Genomic DNA, 19,610 nt, shown 5'->3' on the forward strand with positions numbered 1-19,610 from the left:
TCAATCAATAAATATTCAAATAAATTAACTGTGTAAGACGTTTACTGTACTTGGTCATTTGAATGCTGAAATAGTAATTTTTAGCAATCTTTGCAAAATTTCATGTTACACTGTGCAGGCCCAGTTCAAACCCACTCCTAACACCCTACAGCTATAAATTATCTCTGGAGCTTGAAAGTGAGAGATGGGCCAGGTCTGAAACAGCATAACAGTTGGACAGTTCCAGCTTAGAGAAGGCAAACCCTGCAATAACCTAGATCCAGAGCCTCAGAAGGAGACTAATTCACTGTCAAAAGAAGAAAAATCCCTTCCAAAATATATTCTTCTTTAAAAAATAGACTCTTTATTGTTATTTCTTACATATACTACTGAAATATGGGAGTGCCAAAAGCAAACTGGAAAACAGAAGCTGCAAAATAACAAAGAACAAGCTGAACCCTTAATAACAAAGAGGGGGTAACTCCTCCTCCTCAGAGTCAAAAGTTCTGTATCCCCATTCCAGGTTCTGAAGACCTGGGAACAGCCCCTACTGCTGGGCTCTGGCAAACACAGAGCCCAAAGTAACTGACTCGTTCCGTGTGTAACAGGAGCACTCAAACACCAGGGCCTGTCCATTCCAACTCCAACATGGTAATAAACTATATGACCACACAGAATGTGTACAAAATAGTGCCCAGTGTTGTTAATAAGTATTTGTTAAACAAATACGCAAAGTTGTAGAGATTCATACAACGCCTTGTTAACCCGTTATCTGTGGGTGGAAGGATTACCGCAGAATTGCTATGTCTTTATATTTTTCACATTACCTGGACATTTTACAGAAGACACCTATCATTTCTCTTGTCATAAAAAATAAATAAATAAATAACCATTTTCCTTTTTAATTTTTAATTCAGTGTGGCTTCAAAGAAGGGATGATAAGCAAGTTTAACATCTTCCACCAGGTCAGTGGCTTTCAAACATGTCTATTGAGCCCCAGATCATTTAAAAAAAAAAAAAAAAAAGAACAGTTGCAATGACCAGCAAAACTACTTATCTGTCATGTGCCTTAAGGGGTAACTGAACTACACAATTCTTTCTACACAGAAGAATTGTGAAATACTAGGTCTAACTTTAATTTTCAGAGAGAAAAAATCACTTAAACTTCTTGTACGTTAATTATTTATCTGTGGAACTGTACTAATTACAATGAGGAGCCACTTTGTGATTATTAAAAATGCTATACGTTTAGTCTCAGGGTTTATTATACTGTTTCCATCTAGCCTATTCTACCTCACATTACTTTTCATCCTTTTAGGCTTTTATGTCTTGTAACTCTAATCAAATCCCCACCTGCCTAAGGACAGAAATTTTCTTACACTTTGTTGAACACTTTGCACAGAACAGTGTTCAATAAATTACTGACCAAGAAACATTATCCACTTTCTAGACTTTAGCTATCATTTTGACTACAAAATCGAAAAAAAACTCAAAGGCAACGAATAAGCTCAAAGAAGTTTCCTAACATTACAGTATTTGGTGCAGATCATAAAACAGGAGGAAACAAAGTTCACACCAAACAGACTATACATATCATTTTACGAGTCATCTGTTACAAAATGCAAGCAAAATTTCAATATTCTAAAACTCATTTCCTGTAAAGAAAGGCTGTTGAATTGCAGATCAAAGACTATCTGAGAAAGTTAAATAACAAAAATTCCATTTCCAAATAAAAATTAATCCTGAGAGATTTTCCTCTTCAAAATGCAGTTTACCTAGAGTCCTAATTTTTGATGATATAGTAAAAGAATACTTTTTTAAAAAGCAGACGACCAGCCAAAGTTGAATTCTTGGGTTTTGACTGTTATCCTCCTATTACAAGAAAAGTAACCCTGACTCTCTGACCCTCCAATTTTACTTCTAGAAATTTATCTTAAAGAAATAATCTCACAAGCATACAACTGTAAGAGAGCATTCTTTGCAACATCATTTGTCATAGCTAAATATCGGAATCAAACCAAATATTCCTCAATCAGAAATATGGTTAAATAAATGAAGATATATCTATTCTAAGGAATACTGTGCAGCATTATCTAAATATGGATAACGGGGCTTCCCTGGTGGCGCAGTGGTTAAGAATCCGCCTGCCAATGCAGGGGACACGGGTTCGAGCCCTGGTCTGGGAAGATCCCACATGCCGCAGAGCAACTAGGCCCGTGAGCCACAACTACTGAGCTTGCGCGTCTGGAGCCTGTGCTCCGCAACAAGAGAGGCCGCGATAGTGAGAGGCCCGCGCACTGCAATGAAGAGTGGCCACCGCTTGCTGCAACTAGAGAAAGCCCTCGCACAGAAACGAAGACCCAACACAGCCAAAAATAAATAAATTAATTAATTAAAAAAGAAAAAATATGGATAACGGAAACAGGTAGAAAATGTCTAAGATATATTAAGCAAGGCAAGCACGTGGTAGAAGAATATGTATAATATTCTACCATTTTAAAACTTTACTTAGAAGTACATATACCAGGGACTTACCCTGGTGGCGCAGTGGTTAAGAATCCGCCTGCCAATGTAGGGGACAAGGGTTCGAGCCCTGGTCCGGGAAGATCCCACGCGCCGCGGAGCAACTGAGCCCGTGCGCCACAACGACTGAGCCTGTGCTCTAGAGCCTGCGAGCCACAACTACTGAGCCCGCGCACCACAACTACTGAAGCCCGCACGCCTAGAGCCCATGCTCCACAAACGAGAGAAGCCACCGCAATGAGAAGCCCACGTACCTCAATGAAGAGCAGCCCCGGCTCGCCACAACTAGAGAAAAGCCCGCGCGCAGCAACAAGACCCAAAAATAAATAAATTAAGAAATTAAAAAAAAAAAATAAAGTACATATACCAGACTGATCTCCGAGATGTGAGATTTCAGAGGATTTTTAGCCATTTATTTTCTGCAGTAAGCATTTCAAAAAATGTTTTAATCTTCTACAAAAGTAATTTGTAGTCAGGAAATTAAAACTAGTGCCCCATTCACCCCAAATTTGAAGTTCGTCGTTTCCCCGGAAATAAAACATATCCATTTGTAGTTATATGTACCTCATTTACTGAAAACTAATACCATATGGATCAACAAGACTGGAAATGGTCTTAATTCATTCAGCCTACTGAACCTCTTGAAATTATGAATATAAAGGACATTAAAAATAGGATTGCTTTTATGGATTTCCCATCCTACAAAATTAAGAATTCACGATATGAATTTACAAAAGCCACTTTAGAAACAGTTCCTCCAAAAGAAAAATATTTATGCAGTGTCTTGTGGTGAAAATTCAGTCCTAAATAAGAATGTTGGGAGTTCAAAATCACCAGAACTGTCATAATCAAAATACCTAAGTTCATATTGACCAGCAAAAACAAGCCTCTCCAATCTAATCATAAATTGTTCCAGCATTCTGAAGGTTTTCCACGACTGTGTCCCATTTTTTCTATTTTCAAAAAAAGAAATGATTCGAAATGGGAACGTGGCAGTTACGTACAGTGCGGTGTGTAAACTGGCAGGGTTCTCTGCCCCTCAACTCAGAGACACGCAAGCAAGACATTCTCTCCCAGTGATAGGCAGCCCTGTGTCGAGGAACTAGGTAGGTGCTAAAACCTGTTCAGTGCTACCTGTTGAAAAACAGCTCTGCAAAGATACTTCAAGTTCTGACAGACGCCACTTCGTACAAAAACATCCACAGGAGTATTACAAAAAAGACAGCAGTGATGTTTTAGCAAACTCAGTGTCAAAAATTACTCTCATGCATTTTTAATCCGCAAGAGAAAGTGAACAACTGTCCTTCAATCATCAGCGTCAGGGCCAATGACACGGTTTCCCTTCCTCAGGGTCCACACAAACTGTTACAATTGGCTTACCAATCACGCTCCTTAAGAGCTTTAAAAAAAAAATAAAAAGACAAAAAACCTCATCCCTCCCCACACCCACACAAATATTTGTCTTCTTCTTCTTTCCCCCCTTCCATCAAGTGGTAAGAGAGGAGGGAGAGAATTAATGTGATTGTCTGCTCTTCAGGACAGAAGAGCATACAAAGAAAGGAAGAGCTTACGCAAAGAGGTGTTTAAATTTGACTCTTCTAAACGATATAAATGCAGAATGAATATTCATATATCTATGAATTAAAAATATTAAATAGCAGAATGTTAACTGAAGTCTTAGCAGTGGGTCACAGGTAATGACTGACTGAAGTTCATGGCTTGAAAATTATTTCTAATGAAAATTCTGTATCATCATACCTCACTTCACCAAATTTAATAACTATACAAAGTGTGAATGGCATTTTTTTAACTTTAATCCTATGGTTTTAGTGTATGAAACAGGACCCAGGAAAGACGGTAGGGGGAAAAGAAGATAAAAATAATTTTCTAGGTATTGTTGGGAGGAAGGGGAAGAACCGCGGAAACAAATGAAAACTTCAGAAAAAACAAAGCAACAATTTAGAATAAAAAGCAGCATGCATAATCCCAAGGAAATTCTGGACATAATTTAGGAGAAATGCTTCTGGACGCAGAAGACCAAAAATGAAGACTAAATGTCCCCAAGTTGTTGACATTTAATAAACATGTTTCCCTAGGAACCTGGTGCTCAATTAATTAGTACAAGTATATGTATTTAGGCAGCAAAGTTTCTCCCTAGCAGATGGTACAACAGGCTGCAAAAATAATGGGAAAATTTACTTCAAGTTGTCTCCTTGGTTAGTTTAACAAACATCTTACCAAAAGATACGGGGGAGTGGGGACTGGCATCAGATTACTCTTGTATTTTATTTAGGGTGACAGAGTTAGGACAGGGTGGCAGCAGGGCCCCCCAAGCCAGAGAAGACCCTACCCACAGGGCCACTCCTGCACCGCCCCTTAGTGCTAAGTTCCATTCCCAGGCCAGACAACGCTATAAAAAGCCTGGCCTCTGGCCAGCTGGCAAGACCACACACCAGGTATTTTTAACTTAAGGGGGCCTGAGGATGAGGCCAACACCAGCGCACCAAAATGTTCCGGGAAGAATAACCACCACCTCCAGCCAGGATGGTGGTCGATACATCAGATTTTTTTCCTGAAGTATTCTGATTACCGATCAGTGTTTTATTACATCAGATTTTTTTCCTGAAGTATTCTGATTACCAATCAGTGTTTTAATTGTGATGGAGACATAAAAAGATAACATTTGTGAAAGCTGATAAAAGTGGGCAGATACTTCATTGTGAAAAAGCACAATCACTTTGAAAGACCATATGTACAGTTACATAAACGGCAATGTGAACATCAAACACTGGCCAAATAAATTGGACTCTTATTTATTCCTGACACGTAAGGCTACAATCTTGACTTTTGTTGTAATTACTCTAACAGTTTGCCGTTGTTGTTCTTAGTTTCCCACTGGTCTTGGCACTGGGCCACACATACAGATACCATGAAGCTGCTCGCTCAGACAGAACTCCAATGCAGCAAGATCACACACAGCTGAATGCTGAAGCGCTCAAGGATTATGCTACTATGGTTAATGTAATTTTCTGGATAAATAAGTATTAATCAGAACTTTCTTTTGGTTTCAGCCTTTATTGTTAAAAATTCCACGTAAACATCGACATGAGTAAAATTTTCTGCCGTAGATGAACATCATTTCATCTTTCTTGGAGAACTGAAGGTTCTCAGACCTCTCTGTCATGATTCTTACTCTCAACCTTGAAAGCAGAGGTGTGCGGTGACAGGACGGGGCGGAGGCAGGTAAGTGCGGCCGGAAGCACAGCCGCTGCTCTCTGACTGCTGGATGGACTGGGTCCTCCGCCGGCTCCCAGGGTGCGTGCGCGGACAGCAGGCCCAGGGCGACAGTCAGGGACTCCTTTCTATTTAAATGTAAGCTTACAGAAGTTTGCTTAACTTGCCCTTTTTTTTCCTCTTAAAAGCAAAAGGCAACCAGAAAAATGTTACCTACTTGTAGATTTGCATTAAATCATTTTATTACAGAATGTAGCCACATTCAGCACATCCTTAAAACTGAAAACATGAGGATCATCTTCGACCTAAATGTCATTAAAATGTCTGCTCTCATATGCCATTAACCTCCAACTTTTTTTTCCCCCGTTGTATCACCTCTCTCAACTAGACTCTCCCTCCCCGGTTCCCCTTCAGTGGGGAACTTTTATCCTGACGGGGCACTGATCTCTCCTCTGGCTGGTAAGAGAGCCTTATTGGCCTTCCTACTTCCGACCTCCCCTTGGCTCCATCCTAAACACAGCTGGGGAGGTCATTTTCCCCTTAGCAGCACTTCCTGAATTCCAGGAGGCTTTTCCTGGCTACTCTAAACAAAGGCCACCCCCGCCTCACACAGCCTCCTCAGGCCAGGCGCCCTGCCAACCAGAGGACACTCCAGTTGTGCTGTTCAGTTCATTTATTCATAGGCTGACTCTTGGTCTTCGAATTCCTTGAGCCACTGGAAAGTCTAGGGTATTACCAGGTAGCACACTGTGAAAACCTCTTAAGTTCCCAACAGATTGGTAAGAAAAAAAACTGCTTTATTAAAGATGTCTCTGTAGAGATTTCCAGTAAACATGTCAGATTAAATAATCATGTTTATCTCTACTCCCTCATAGAACCCCATTCAAATAAAAGTAAAGGAACTGTTTTAAACTATAAACCCACAAGGACAAAGAAAACCGAAGATGAGATGATAGCAGATAAGGGAGGTCAAAAATTTTTGGAAGGAGTAAAGCAGATAGACAAGTGATAATTAAAGTTTTAATTTGTTCTAGGTGAGAGGATAAGAAGCAAACTAATTAAAGCTCAGAACCCCAAAGACTCAGGAATCAGAGGGTGGCAGGGGGTGGGTGAAATATGTTAGTAGTTATTCAGAGCCCCCCTTCCTAATCCCCACCCCAATCCTGTCAGAAGTCAAGAGGATTACCATCTGGAGGGGTTGGCAGTAGAGAGGGGCTGGAAAAGAGAGCATTAAATGGAACACACACACACACACACACACGCACGCACACATATGCACATACACGTACACACATATATTCAGCTTCCAGATGCCCTGACTTCCTCTCTGGATGAGTAACTGTGGGGAAGGGAGAACACAGATAACATTTGAGGGGTCTCAAACAAAATGGTCTGATCCCCTCCCCATCACGCAGGCCCAGCAGTGGACATGCCTGTCGGAGTACACAGAGCTTTCTGTCAGTTTTTAGCTTTCTGTCCACGTGCACCAAACTGTTACAACAGACGTTTCAAGAAAGCCTCCAACATGAGACAGTAAAGGGTGAGGGGAGAGTAAGGACTCAAAGGAAGCAGAAGGAGAACACTGTGGAGCAAATCTTCAAAAACAAAGATCCTAAAATGATCATCAGTGAGATAAACTACCGTATCCATGAGAAAAAGAATAAGATAGTATTTTTTAAAAGGCAATTTAGACAAAAACAAGTTCATGGAAAGTGAAACTATGAAAGCAGAAACAAAAAATTCACCAGAAGAGCTGGAAAACAAACTAAGACTATCTACCAGGAAATGGAATAAAAAAGACAAAGGGATGAAAAAAGGATAGAACAAAAGGTTTAAAAAATAAAGAATTAAATAATAAACAAACAAACAAGTCCAGAACTTCTAACATCTGACTAATAATAGTTCCAGGTAGTACGAGAGGAGAAAAATCAAGATGAGGAAATTATCAAAGAAATGACAGCCCTCCCTTCCAAAAAATTCCCACAATTGAGTTTCACACTGGATTGGCCCAGAAAAATACCACCTGCAAGGTTCATCAATATTTTAGAATCAGAGGAATAAAAAGCTTCTAAAGTCACCAGAGAGGAAAAAATAGGTGGCATAAAAAGGATGAGGCACTGGATTTCTCAACAGAAGCTTAGAGAACAATCGAACAGTAACTTCTGAAGGAAAATTACTTCCAATCTAGAATTCTATACTCAACCAAACAACGAATCAAGTGTAATGGTAGAAATGACATCTTTCTGACATGCAGGGAAACCTTCCTCTCCTGCACCCTTCTTAAGGAGCTACTAGAGAATATACCCCACTAAAATGAGGGAATACATGAAGACATAGATTCAGAAAATTGAGTTTGAAGCCGAAGTAATTCTAAGAATGATGGTTAAGGGAAATTTTACTATACATATGCAGCAAGACATGAGAGTAACGGAGTTTAGAATGCAGAAAAAGAGGAAGAGGGATTCCAGTTCTTACTGGGGACTCAACCACTGCTTGCCGAAAGCCACAGAAATTTGGAAACATGCAACATGTTTCATTCCAGATCAAAATCTGCCGTGGTCAGCCTAACTGAAAGAATTTAAGTCATCTGAATGCATCCTAGCTGCAAGGGAGCCTATGAATTTGAGTTCTGAACTGCAGAGGCAGAGCTTTTAAACTTGGGCATTTCTCCAAACATAAAACAGCTATTCAACAGAGAGTGGGCATCCAAGAACATGAAAAACATTGAATAGAGCTGATTAATTGATGGGTTCCACCTTATTGAGAGGATCTGTACAGTTCTATCAGAGGATGAAGATAAACTGGTGCTATTTACATTTTTCAAAAGCAAAACGGTGAGGCAATTATCAACACCAAGATAACAAAAAGTTGTATATTAAAGAAATATATTCATAGTTCATGTCTCAACTAAAGACAGTTACTTTATACAGCCCTATTAATGTAAACACTGAATGTTGATTTAGCCTTAATGGGACAAGAAAGGGAAAAGGAACTGTAAGGCAGGACAGTGTAAAAAGAGTTAACTTTTACATAGTAGAATTAATAGATACAGTCTAAATTTGAAAAAAAAAATAGCAACATAATCATGTCATTTAGAAATGGATTTAAGTACCAGAATAAATTATTATGAGTTGAAAATGGATGCCTTCAGGAAATGGAACTCACGGGCAAGGAAAGATGGAGTAGGAACTGGTATTTTTCTCAAGAAGCCTTGTAATACTATTTTTTAAACTGCGTACACATACTGAGGAAACTTTTTTTAACTTTTCAATTTACATGTCTCCTCCACTAGACTGTGAGCCTCTCAATGGCAAGTCCTTTATACTGAGTGAGGAGCATACCGCAGACCCTCTTTAATACTGGTCATCTGTAGCCAGATGTCCAACCAACATTAAATATCTGTGATATTTTTTAAAGTACGCTATCTTTTTTAAATACCAAAGAGGAAAGATCTTTCAGAATGAATATGATAATTCATTAAGAAGAGACTGTTGGGCTCAGCTGCATCGCCCAGCCAATCAGACTGACCCCTGTGGTCCATGCGCCAGAACCAAACTAAGCAAAGTATAACAGTAATGGCAACAAGGGAAAATTTGCGAATACTGACACTGACACTGGTGTCCTTTTTAATCTAATCTTTAACTTGCTGGATATTGCAACCACATGTTATCTGTAGGAATGATTAAAGTGTGCATATTCGGCAAAGCAATCAAAATGTTAAGTTCAAATTCAGGTTTCCAAATGGCATGTGAGCCACTAGTAAGGAAGGATTTGCGACCTTCCTTACTCAGAATTATAAGAATAAGGTAATCAACTTAAAACAAGCTAAGTCATCCCTTACATCTTTACCTTGAAAAGAAATCATTTGACTTAATTCGTGTGTGGCTCTGGATTTCCATGTAACTAATTTTTAATAATCATATAATGCCAGGCTTACATCTTGTCATTAATATTAAAAACAATGTAATGAATACTAATAAAAAAAAAAAAAAACAAGAAAAGATGCCCTAAAATATGTTATCAGGGGCAATAATAACACATAAAACTGGCAATAATCAGAAAAACTGATGAGAGGTGCAGTTTTTTACACTCCTATTTATAAAAGCAGAGGTCAGAGACGAACATAAAAGTCAACTAGTAAACTCATTTAAGGGGGAAATGAACAATGTTTAAGTTTTTATTCAAAATTTAGCTTCTTTATATATTTCCATATCACAATAGCTAAAAAGTGGAAATGACCCAACGTCCATCAACAGATGAATGGATAAATAAAATGTGGTATTATCCACATAATGGAATAATGTTCAGACAAAAAAAAGGAATGAAGCACTGATATATGCTACCACAGGGATGAACCCTGAAAGCAGCCAGACACAAAAGGTCCCATATTATATGATTCCATTTATATGAAATATCCAGAATAGGTAAATCTATAGAGACAGAAAGCAGATTAGTGGTTGCCAGGGGGAGCAGACCTAGGGGGAGGAGGAACTAGGAAGTGAGTGCTTAACGGGTACAGGGGTCTCATTTGGTGGTGACAAAGAAATTTTGGAACTAGATAGAGGTGATAGTTATGCAATACTGTGAATGTACTAAATGTCACTGAATTGTACACTTTAAAGTGGTTAATTTTATGTTATGTGAATTTCACCTCAATAAAAAAAAACTCTAAGCGTGATAGACATGGTAACATTCGGTTTTCAACTTGGTAAAAGTCACAAAGGACTTTCCATGAAACTAATATGCAATGTCAAAATGAGGCTACCTTAATTATAATCAGTCTTATTTATTTAAGAACTCAAATGAATCCTAGTCTCAGTGATGAGAAGCGTTCCACTTTTACCAGAATCATAAAACGTAGTGCTAGCACGGGCCCCGAGTTAAAGTGCCAAGAATCTGAAGTCCTTGCTCTGCCACTTAGTAAGAGTGTAAATTTGAACAACCTGATTAACCTCTCTCGCCTCACTTTCCTCATCTATAAAGTGAGGACCCTAACACCTACCTCAGAAGGCCATCGTGAGGACTGAGTTAATCCACGTAAAGCAAGAAAAACAGTGCCTGACAGAGAATAAGCCCTAACAAACGCTAGCTATTATTATTAATAATAATTTAAAATGGAGATAAATAGTGTGGCAAGAATTAAATGAGTGTAATGCAAAAGTACTTAGTATAACACCTGGCACCACGACTGTATTGTCATCTAGTGACCGCCTCTCATAAGAGTACTAGGAAAACGGGCCCAGGAAGATGACAAGGACACTGTGGGGGGAGGAGGGGGCCGGTAATTCCTGTCCTTCCTGGAAAGTGAGAATTACTTACCTACCATACATCCTCAAGGGGAATAAACCACACGGCAGTCATTTTTTAAGATTCAAGCTAAATCACCTTTCTCTGCTCCTAGGTGTACTTTCATCCTAGGTGTAGCCATGACCTCCACTTCTGGAAACAAGCTACAGCGCAGTGTGGGTGTAAAGGCTACAGTTCCAAATCTCTGTCCGCAATATACCCTTTCTAAAAGCTAAGCTTCAGAGAAGTGCTCTGGCCCCATAAAGCATGCTTACTCAGAATAGTGAGCTCAACTTATCAATTCCACTTACGGAGAACTAAAATGTCACACTTAACGGTTTTCTCCATAAATAAACACTGACTTTTACACAATTCCAGTATGAGCATGGATGTAAAATGTTCCCCCATCACTTCACAGCCCCCATACTTCCACCACACACGGCAGAGCTCTGCCTCCACTGGGAAGGAATTCTCTTCCCTCCGGCAGTAAATCCCTACCGGAAAACCGTCTTTCTATAAAAGGCCTCCTAACTACTTGGGGGTGGAGGGCAGGGGTGGTCTACAGTAAGCGACGTCAGATGACCGGTGTTAGGACAAAGAGCTGAGCTCGCAGCACGCTGGCACCAAATCTGATTCAGCTCTGAGCTAGAATCTTAGCCCCTCTCCCTACTTAGAGCGCTACACTAAATACAGGCAAATTCAGAGGAGCACCACCGGCCAGGCAGCTAGGGAGCAGCTGTCTCCAACCTCGGCAATGGGGTCAGCACCGGCCAGAAGGAATACAGGCCCCTGCACTACACACGCTGAAATAAGCAACAGCGGAAAACCAGCCTGCTGTAACCACCTCAGGTACCAGGAACTCCTCAGGGGTCTAAACACAGGGTTAAAAGTACAGCTCAGAGACGTCAGCAGGCTTCCTACAGGTCAGCAAAGGAGCTGGGCGCTGAGTTCAACTGGAATCTAAGGAGGCAACGGTGAAAGAGCCTGCCCTCGGCCAAGCACAGGTGCCAGACGCGCCGCTAACACACTCGGACCTCTCTGCGCTGGGGTCCATGGATCTCACTGGCCAGAGTCTACAATTTTGCAAATTCTTTCCTTCGCTTGTTTGAAAATGTTCGTGAAGTGTCACGTACTGCTCTAGATGATGGGCTGCAGCGGGGCAAGACCAAGTGCCTGCTGCCCGGAGCTTATGCCCGAACAGGAGCAAGCCCAGGCAGGCGGTAAGCGCAGCAGAGGAAGGAAGAGTGCCCGGGCGGGAGGTGTGTGCTTCTGCTCGAGGAAGTCGGAGGTGGCACCTCAAATTAACACTCCTTTGAACAGAAAGCTAGAAGTAGTAAGACTTACAAAGCAAGACTTACAAAGACCTGGCCAAAGCCTCAGAGGTACAGCAAGGACAGACACGAAGGCACAGAGGAAGAAAGACGGTATTTTGAGCGGTGAGGGTTAGTGGTGGAGCCCCGGGGACCCTGTGTGAAGAGGGGGACTCAAAGAGGCAAGGCCAGGGCCTGACGTACACCCTCTAAAAGGACCATTCTGGAGTCCACTGTGATAATCCACATGGGAGATGGGGGCTTGGCCAGGGTGGTAGCTGTCGAGGTGGTGAGAAGTACTCAGTTTCGGGATCTATTTTGAAAAAAAGGGGCAATGGGATTATTTAACAGATTGAAAGGCTGAGAAAGAGAGGATGACTGTGAGGTCTGGGCCTGGGCAAGCAAAGCAGAAGCAAGAAGCTGCCATTTATGGAGTGAGGAAAACTGGAGGAGGAAACGGAGCAGGTGTTTTTTACACAGGAGAAACTTGGGAACCGTCAAGTGTTCTCTACAAAGATTTAGTAACCAAAAGCACCCCGTCCCCCACCCCCGCCAGTTATGAATTCAGAACTCAAATTCAGAGCCTCCCTTGCAGCTAGGATGCATTCAGATGACTTAAATTCTTCCAGTTAGACTGACCATAGCCGAACCTGACTTGGAACTACACACGCTGCACGTTGCTCGTTGCCCCATTTCTGCAGCTTTTAGCAGCAGTGGTCAGAACTGGAATCCCCCGTATCCCTCTGCTTCATTGTTCATTCCGTACTTTATTACTCTTGTGACCTGCTGCATGTGTGTAGTAACATGTCCTTTAACTGTCATTCTGGGACGTTCTCTACAGGTGCTGTGATACACCTGATGTCGTGAAGACAGGGCCAGTGATGTCATACGTTATCACTCCTTCCACCCTTTATTTTTTAAGCCAATGAGGAAGAAGAACGGGGGAGAACTCAGCCGCAGACAACAGTGGACAAGGAAGAGAGCTCTCTCTCCGGCAGCCCAGTGCACTTGGAAGGGAATTCTGGTCTCTCCTCTTCTCTCCAACTATCAGAATTTGGCCAACTACCGGGGAATGAGATCCTCTCATCTCTGAGACCCTGACAAGTGGCAAGGGACATACAGGTAGGAAGTAGAGAAGGAAAGTCATGTTTCTGTATGAAGCCCAAAACACTGAGGAGACCCTCCAAAGATGTAAAACGCCTAAGATACCTAGATTATTGGGCTATCTCAAAATTTTATTGGAAATTTCAAGGTAACATAGTAATTAAAGGAAAGGGAAGTCTCCTTTCTGGCTGACTGTTTTAAGGAAATATTCTGAAGCCCACAGACCAACAATTATTCTGACCCTTACCTCTTCCCCAGTTCTCTCTGGCAGCAATGATGATGATGATATTGATTAAAAAGGAACTTTTTACTTTTAGTGTTGGGAAACCATCCCTGCTTGGCTGTCTTTTCTGTGGAAACATCTCAAATTGGTGTTCCCTTCCCAGCAGACATCTCCCCAGCCCTCCTTGGGACCAGCTCCTACAACCATCCAGGTAGAACTAGATTTTGTCAGTCTCAGGACCATTAAGTAAAACTTAATTACCTCAGCAATGATAGATTTTTTTGCATTTTTATTCCAGTACTTTCTGGGTTGGTTGGTTTGTTTTTTGGGGCTTTTTTTTTCTTTTTTGCTATTGATATTCATCTTACTTTTTGTTTCTGAATGTTTGATGTTGTCTAGAACAAAGGCAGTGCCTTTGACTAACCCTGAAGAGCCAATTCCATTGGTCTGTTTGGTAGTTATTTAAAAGCAAAAAAAAGTATACTCTTAATGACTTAATACCAATAAAGGGAGACCAATTTGCTTAAATCTTTGGAACAATCTGTTTTCTAGATTAAACACACTTTTTTGTAGGAAATGGGAAGCTGCGTAATGCCTGCTGCTGTAGACAGTTACTAACCTTGGGTTTCGGACTTTGTTAGTAGGCAAGGGATGTCATGTTATACACACACACTAACCACACTCAAGTCTCAGCTCCAGAATTTCCAGGAACTTTCTAACACCTGGCTCCACGTAGGGAGTTCCTCTTGAGGTCAGAGAAACCTGGACTGAGCAAGGTCCCCAGTGCTAGTGAGGCGTCCACACAGCCCCGCTGAGAAAAGCAAGGCTGCTGAGGCTTCCTGCTTTTTCTCCTTGTAATCCCCTCTTCCCTTCATGCTCCCACCGACCTTCTTTCTCTTCTCCCTCTCCACTAAAGTGTTTTTCGAATTCCATTCACAACTACAGTTTTAACTTTTATAGCTATTTTCAAAACTATTAGGGCAAATGGCCTTAATAGATTTGTTGCATATAAAAATAATCAAACTGCCATAAACAACTTATTACCAGAAAGAATTTAACTTTCTTCCACTAACATAAAAGAAGAGACTTCTTTTACCCTTAGGAAAAAACCTGTTTTAAAATACAAAAACAAAGCATCCAACTCTTCTTTGTGGAGGTAAAAGAGGAGTTGAAGTAATGGCACAGGACAAATCTTTTAAAACTTATTATTTCCATTAAGAATTCACTGTACACAGTTTATCCCAATGTTGTACAGTATATACTATTTTCAGAACTACTTAGAAAGTAATAATGTGTAAAATGTGTAATTACTTGCTCTCTTTGATTCTTTTTGTGACTCCAAGTAAAGTTAGCACCTCAAACTTAAGATTTTCTACATATTAAGAAAAAAAATAACATTCTACATATCTAACACACATCAGGTATTCAGGAAAAAGAGGTTCTCTGAGAAAATTTTCACTTTATAAATAATAAGTTAGGGGACTTCCCTGGTGGCGCAGTGGTTGAGAATCCCCCTGCAACGCAGGGGACACGGGTTCGAGCCCTGGGCCAGGAAGATCCCACATGCTGCGGAGCAACTAAGCCCGTGAGCCACAACTACTGAGCCTGTGCTCTAGAGCCCGCGAGCCACAACTACTGAGCCTGCGCTCTAGAGCCCGTGAGCCACAACTACTGAGCCTGCGCTCTAGAGCCCGTGAGCCACAACTACTGAGCCCGTGCACCTAGAGCCCGTGCTCTGCAACAAGAGGAGCCACCGCAATGAGAAGCCCGCGCACCACCATGAAGAGTAGCCCCCGCTCGCTGCAACTAGAGAAAACCCGCGCTCAGCAACGAAGACCCGACGCAGCCAAAAATAAATAAATAAATTTATTGGAAAAAAAAAGTTAGAAGATAATTTATTGTACTGATTACAACAATTTGCTAATCTTTGAGCTAACCTCTTTCCCCTTTAGAAAGAATTTTAAAGAATTTGGGTTAGTAGCTGTACTAATACAACCTGTCAAGCGGTAACCCTTAAATTTCACAAGACTGTATTTGAAATGACAAGACTCTAAACTCTAAAACTAAAATAAAAAGACATTAACTTACTATTATCTTAAAGGGAAAAATCCAAGCTGGGAGATCTTACAGTCAAACTCATTTAGCAGATGAGCAGAGTGAGATACAGATTTTTCCAATATTGCACATAGATGAAGCATTAACCGACAAGGACTGAACTGTCCCAACTCCTGGATCTGGCCACATGTCTTCCCTTTAAGCCGTGGTGAGTTTCTGACTCACTGGAGGAGGGCTGGAGAGCAAGCGCCCAGGGCGTACGGCTGCAGGTCGGGAAGCTGCCTCTGTGTCTACCTCCGACACCTGGTTGTTAACCCTAGTTGCACAGGAGAGTCACCTGTGGAGCTTAGAAAGAGGGACGCTTTTACATTCAGATGCCATTGATACGGGCATCCATCTGGGAGGCACCAAAGCACTGCAGGAGAGTCTAACCTTTGGCAAAGTTTGAGAACCACTGGCCTAAGCTACGCCACTTAGTTTAACTTTCAATTTATCTTCTGGTATTTTTGTTTTTACTGTTTGTTTTTCAGGGAGCTGTGAAGGAATGTGGTTGGTTGATTTTTACTGTTATCAACTGTTAGCTTTAACTGAATGGTTTAAATTTTAACATAAATATCACACTAAATGTTTCTCTGATGAAAGCAAATAAACCAAATTTATTTAAAATATATTCAAGTGATTATAATGCTACCTAAAACATATACTTGAGTTTTACATTTCAAAAATAAAAATATAATAGAAAAGCTTAACAGATATTTTAGGTTGAATGTCTATATATGTAAAATACATAGAACTCATATGTAAATGACAAAACAGAATAAGCTACCAGCAGAGAATAGGCACTGTACACTGTATGTAACCTTTAGAATTTCTAGGGCAATGTAAATGTCCAGATTAAAAAATAATAATAATTATATATATATATATATATATATATATATATATATATATATATATACATACACACACACACACACACACATACATACATCAGTATAAACTTCCTAATATAAAAGTAGCTTTCCAGGACTTCCCTAGTGGCGCAGTGGTTAAGAATCCACCTGCCAATGCAGGGGACGCAGGTTCGAGCCCTGGTCTGGGAAGATCCCACATGCCGCGGAGCAACTAAGTCCATGCACCACAATTACTGAGCCTGCGCTCTAGAGCCCGCGTGCCACAACTACTGAAGCCCTCGCGCCTAGAGCCCATGCTCCGCAACAAGAGAAGCCACTGCAACGAGAAGCCCGCGCACCACAACGAAGAGTAGCCCCCGTTCACCACAATTAGAGAAAGCCCGCACTCAGCAACGAAGACCCAACGCAGCCAAAAATAAAATAAATAAATAAAATTTAAAAAAAAAAAGTAGCTTTCTAAACTACAAGAGATCATTTCACATTTTCTCATTAAACTTTCAAGTATAAAACCTGGTCTTACCTCATTTTTAAGAAAAAAGGCTAAAGATTTAAAACTTGATATTTAACCTAAAATGTGATCTCTTCTAACACACCTCTGTTAAGAATGTCACGCTGAATGCTTCAAAATATGTTGAAATTCAACTACAATATACGAAGCAAATAAAACCAGTTGAATAGTCCAGAAATTTAAATTTTAAAGCACAACTAAAAATGACCATATCTACAGATCTTTTCAAAAATATTTTCTTGGTACAAAACTCCATCTACAGGGAACTTTGGCATCAAAGACAGTAGCATCTGCTATCTACTTGGAAGCAGAAATGTGAGGTGTAAAGCTTATACACCTTCGTATTCACTGATGAAGAACAAGTGAGGAAATCAAGACAAAATGTGGCCAACAAAAGGTCATTATTTATACAAATCTGCAACCAGCTGAAAAAACTCCAAACGTTTCAGGTATACAAGCAGAGCAGTTTGGCTCCAAGTCTCTTAGAACAGAACGTGCGCGTATAAGAGTGCTATGAATAACACAGCAAAAGAAATCTCAAAGCGTTCACTATGTTATTGGCCAAAAAGCTTACCTTCATCTTATTGATTTGTTTGTTTATATGTGTATATATCTATATACATGTAAAATACATGTTTAATATATTATTTAGTACAGGTAGGTGTCGCTGAGTGAATAGAAACTATCAAAAACTTAAGACTCTGAATGTAAAACAGACACTAGGCACCCATTCCTCTCCATTATGTTAAGCCTTCCTTTCTCATCCTATCACACCCTATTATGCTCCTTAAATAGGAAGCCTCAGCTCTTTTTTAGAGAAAACTAAAATTAAGCCCTGACTATTGAATTCACACTTAGGATTCAGTCTAAACAAACATTTCATGTCAAAAAACTCTTTTAACCAGTCCTTCTCACTCCATTCTTCCTTACTTTTCAGAAACATTGTTAAAACTATATCGAAACATAATTTTAACTGTATTTTAAAAAGCAATTTTTTTTTCCAGAATAGACTAACAATATAAAGTAACACAGGTGGGAATCCTAGAATTCACTTGGCTCCTTAATAACCCCAAAGAAAACATTTATTTTAGCCAAACAATTGTAATGTTTGTCTCCTTTTTGAAACATCTGCTGCCAAAATAAATATGTGCATTGGAAGAAGTGTTTTGGCTGTTAAGATGGTACCAAATAAAATGCTTATGTTCTGAAATAAATATTTTACTCAAAAAGCACACAGCAAAATAGACACATCCAAAGGGTGTAGAAGATGAAGGCACACAATAAATCACCTATTCATTTTTAAAGTCTTTTTCAAAACAACCTCAGTGTTGAATTCAGTTGTTATTTAGATTGAAAATGATAAGTTCAGATGGGTCACCTTAACAAAAATAACAAGTTCTATTTAATTTTGCCACGATATCTTTCAAAGCAATAATTATATTCCATATTCTTGTTGTTGTAAAGGTCTTCGCAATACAGATGTTTTTAAAAACTAAAGTCATGTTTTCCCATTGCAAAGGCACTCATGAACTTATACATCTCTCACTTCGCCCTTTTTCTCCTTCCCTGGTTTTATAATTCCAACAGGTATCAGGTTATACAAACATCTGCAACAAGATATGGAGAGTTAAAATATCAGTCCAATAACCCTTGATAACTCGAGAAAAATCTCAGACCACATAATTGAAATCAGCTTGACACAAATAAATATAACTTCGCTTCTGTAACCTATTTCTTCTCGGTGTTATTTCTTCTATATGACAAATCTTTTTTAAAGCAAGTCAGCATAGGCCTATGTATACATTTATGATCACAAAGGACAAGAAAACTGAAATAAAACATTTGCTCACCCACATCCCTGATCAAGCAAAGGATACATTGGTGTCTAAGTTTAAAAAAACAAAATCTAAAAAAGTCAGAGTCAGATTCTAGTAACCTTAAAGATTATACATCCTCTGTGTAGCTCCGTATTAGATGAAATCAACCAGTGTACTTCTGTTAACCATCCCCAGGTTTGAATTCCAGGAGCCTAGAGGCAGAACATTCTCCACAGAGGCACAGAAAATTCATTTCCCCTCTCAGCTCAATAAAAACCCAAGTAGACTAGTTTTTAGGACACCGTGCAAAACTAATCTGTTTACCATGTATTTGCCTGATGATGTGAGAGAATCAGCAAGTGGAAGACCACAAGTCTAGTTCCAGTTAATAAATACCAAAATGACGTACTATTATCACATCATGCTTCAAAGACCCAGTCATGAGTATATTTCAAAAATAAAATTATCACCATACAAATCAAGAATCCCCAGGTTAATACTAAAATCCAACACTCAGTGGCCAGTTCCCCCTAACTCTCCGAGACAAAAAGTAAGCAGTGATACTATGCATGTTAAATTTCATATAAGCACTGTGGTTCTTTCTAACAGAATACTCATTTAAAATTCCTGTCACAGGAGTAGAACGCCAGCCAGGAA

At 40.0% G+C, this 19,610-nt stretch overlaps 1 protein-coding gene across 7 annotated transcripts in view; it reads right to left on the reverse strand.

Moving 5' to 3' along the window:
• ARID1B (AT-rich interaction domain 1B) overlaps positions 1 to 19,610 on the reverse strand; it is a 406,097-nt gene that overhangs the window by 333,228 nt on the left and 53,259 nt on the right. The window lies entirely within an intron of this gene.

This window comes from Balaenoptera borealis (genome assembly GCF_965194805.1).
Source record: "Balaenoptera borealis genome assembly, chromosome: 9".
In the NCBI taxonomy this organism is placed as follows: Eukaryota; Metazoa; Chordata; class Mammalia; order Artiodactyla; family Balaenopteridae; genus Balaenoptera; species Balaenoptera borealis.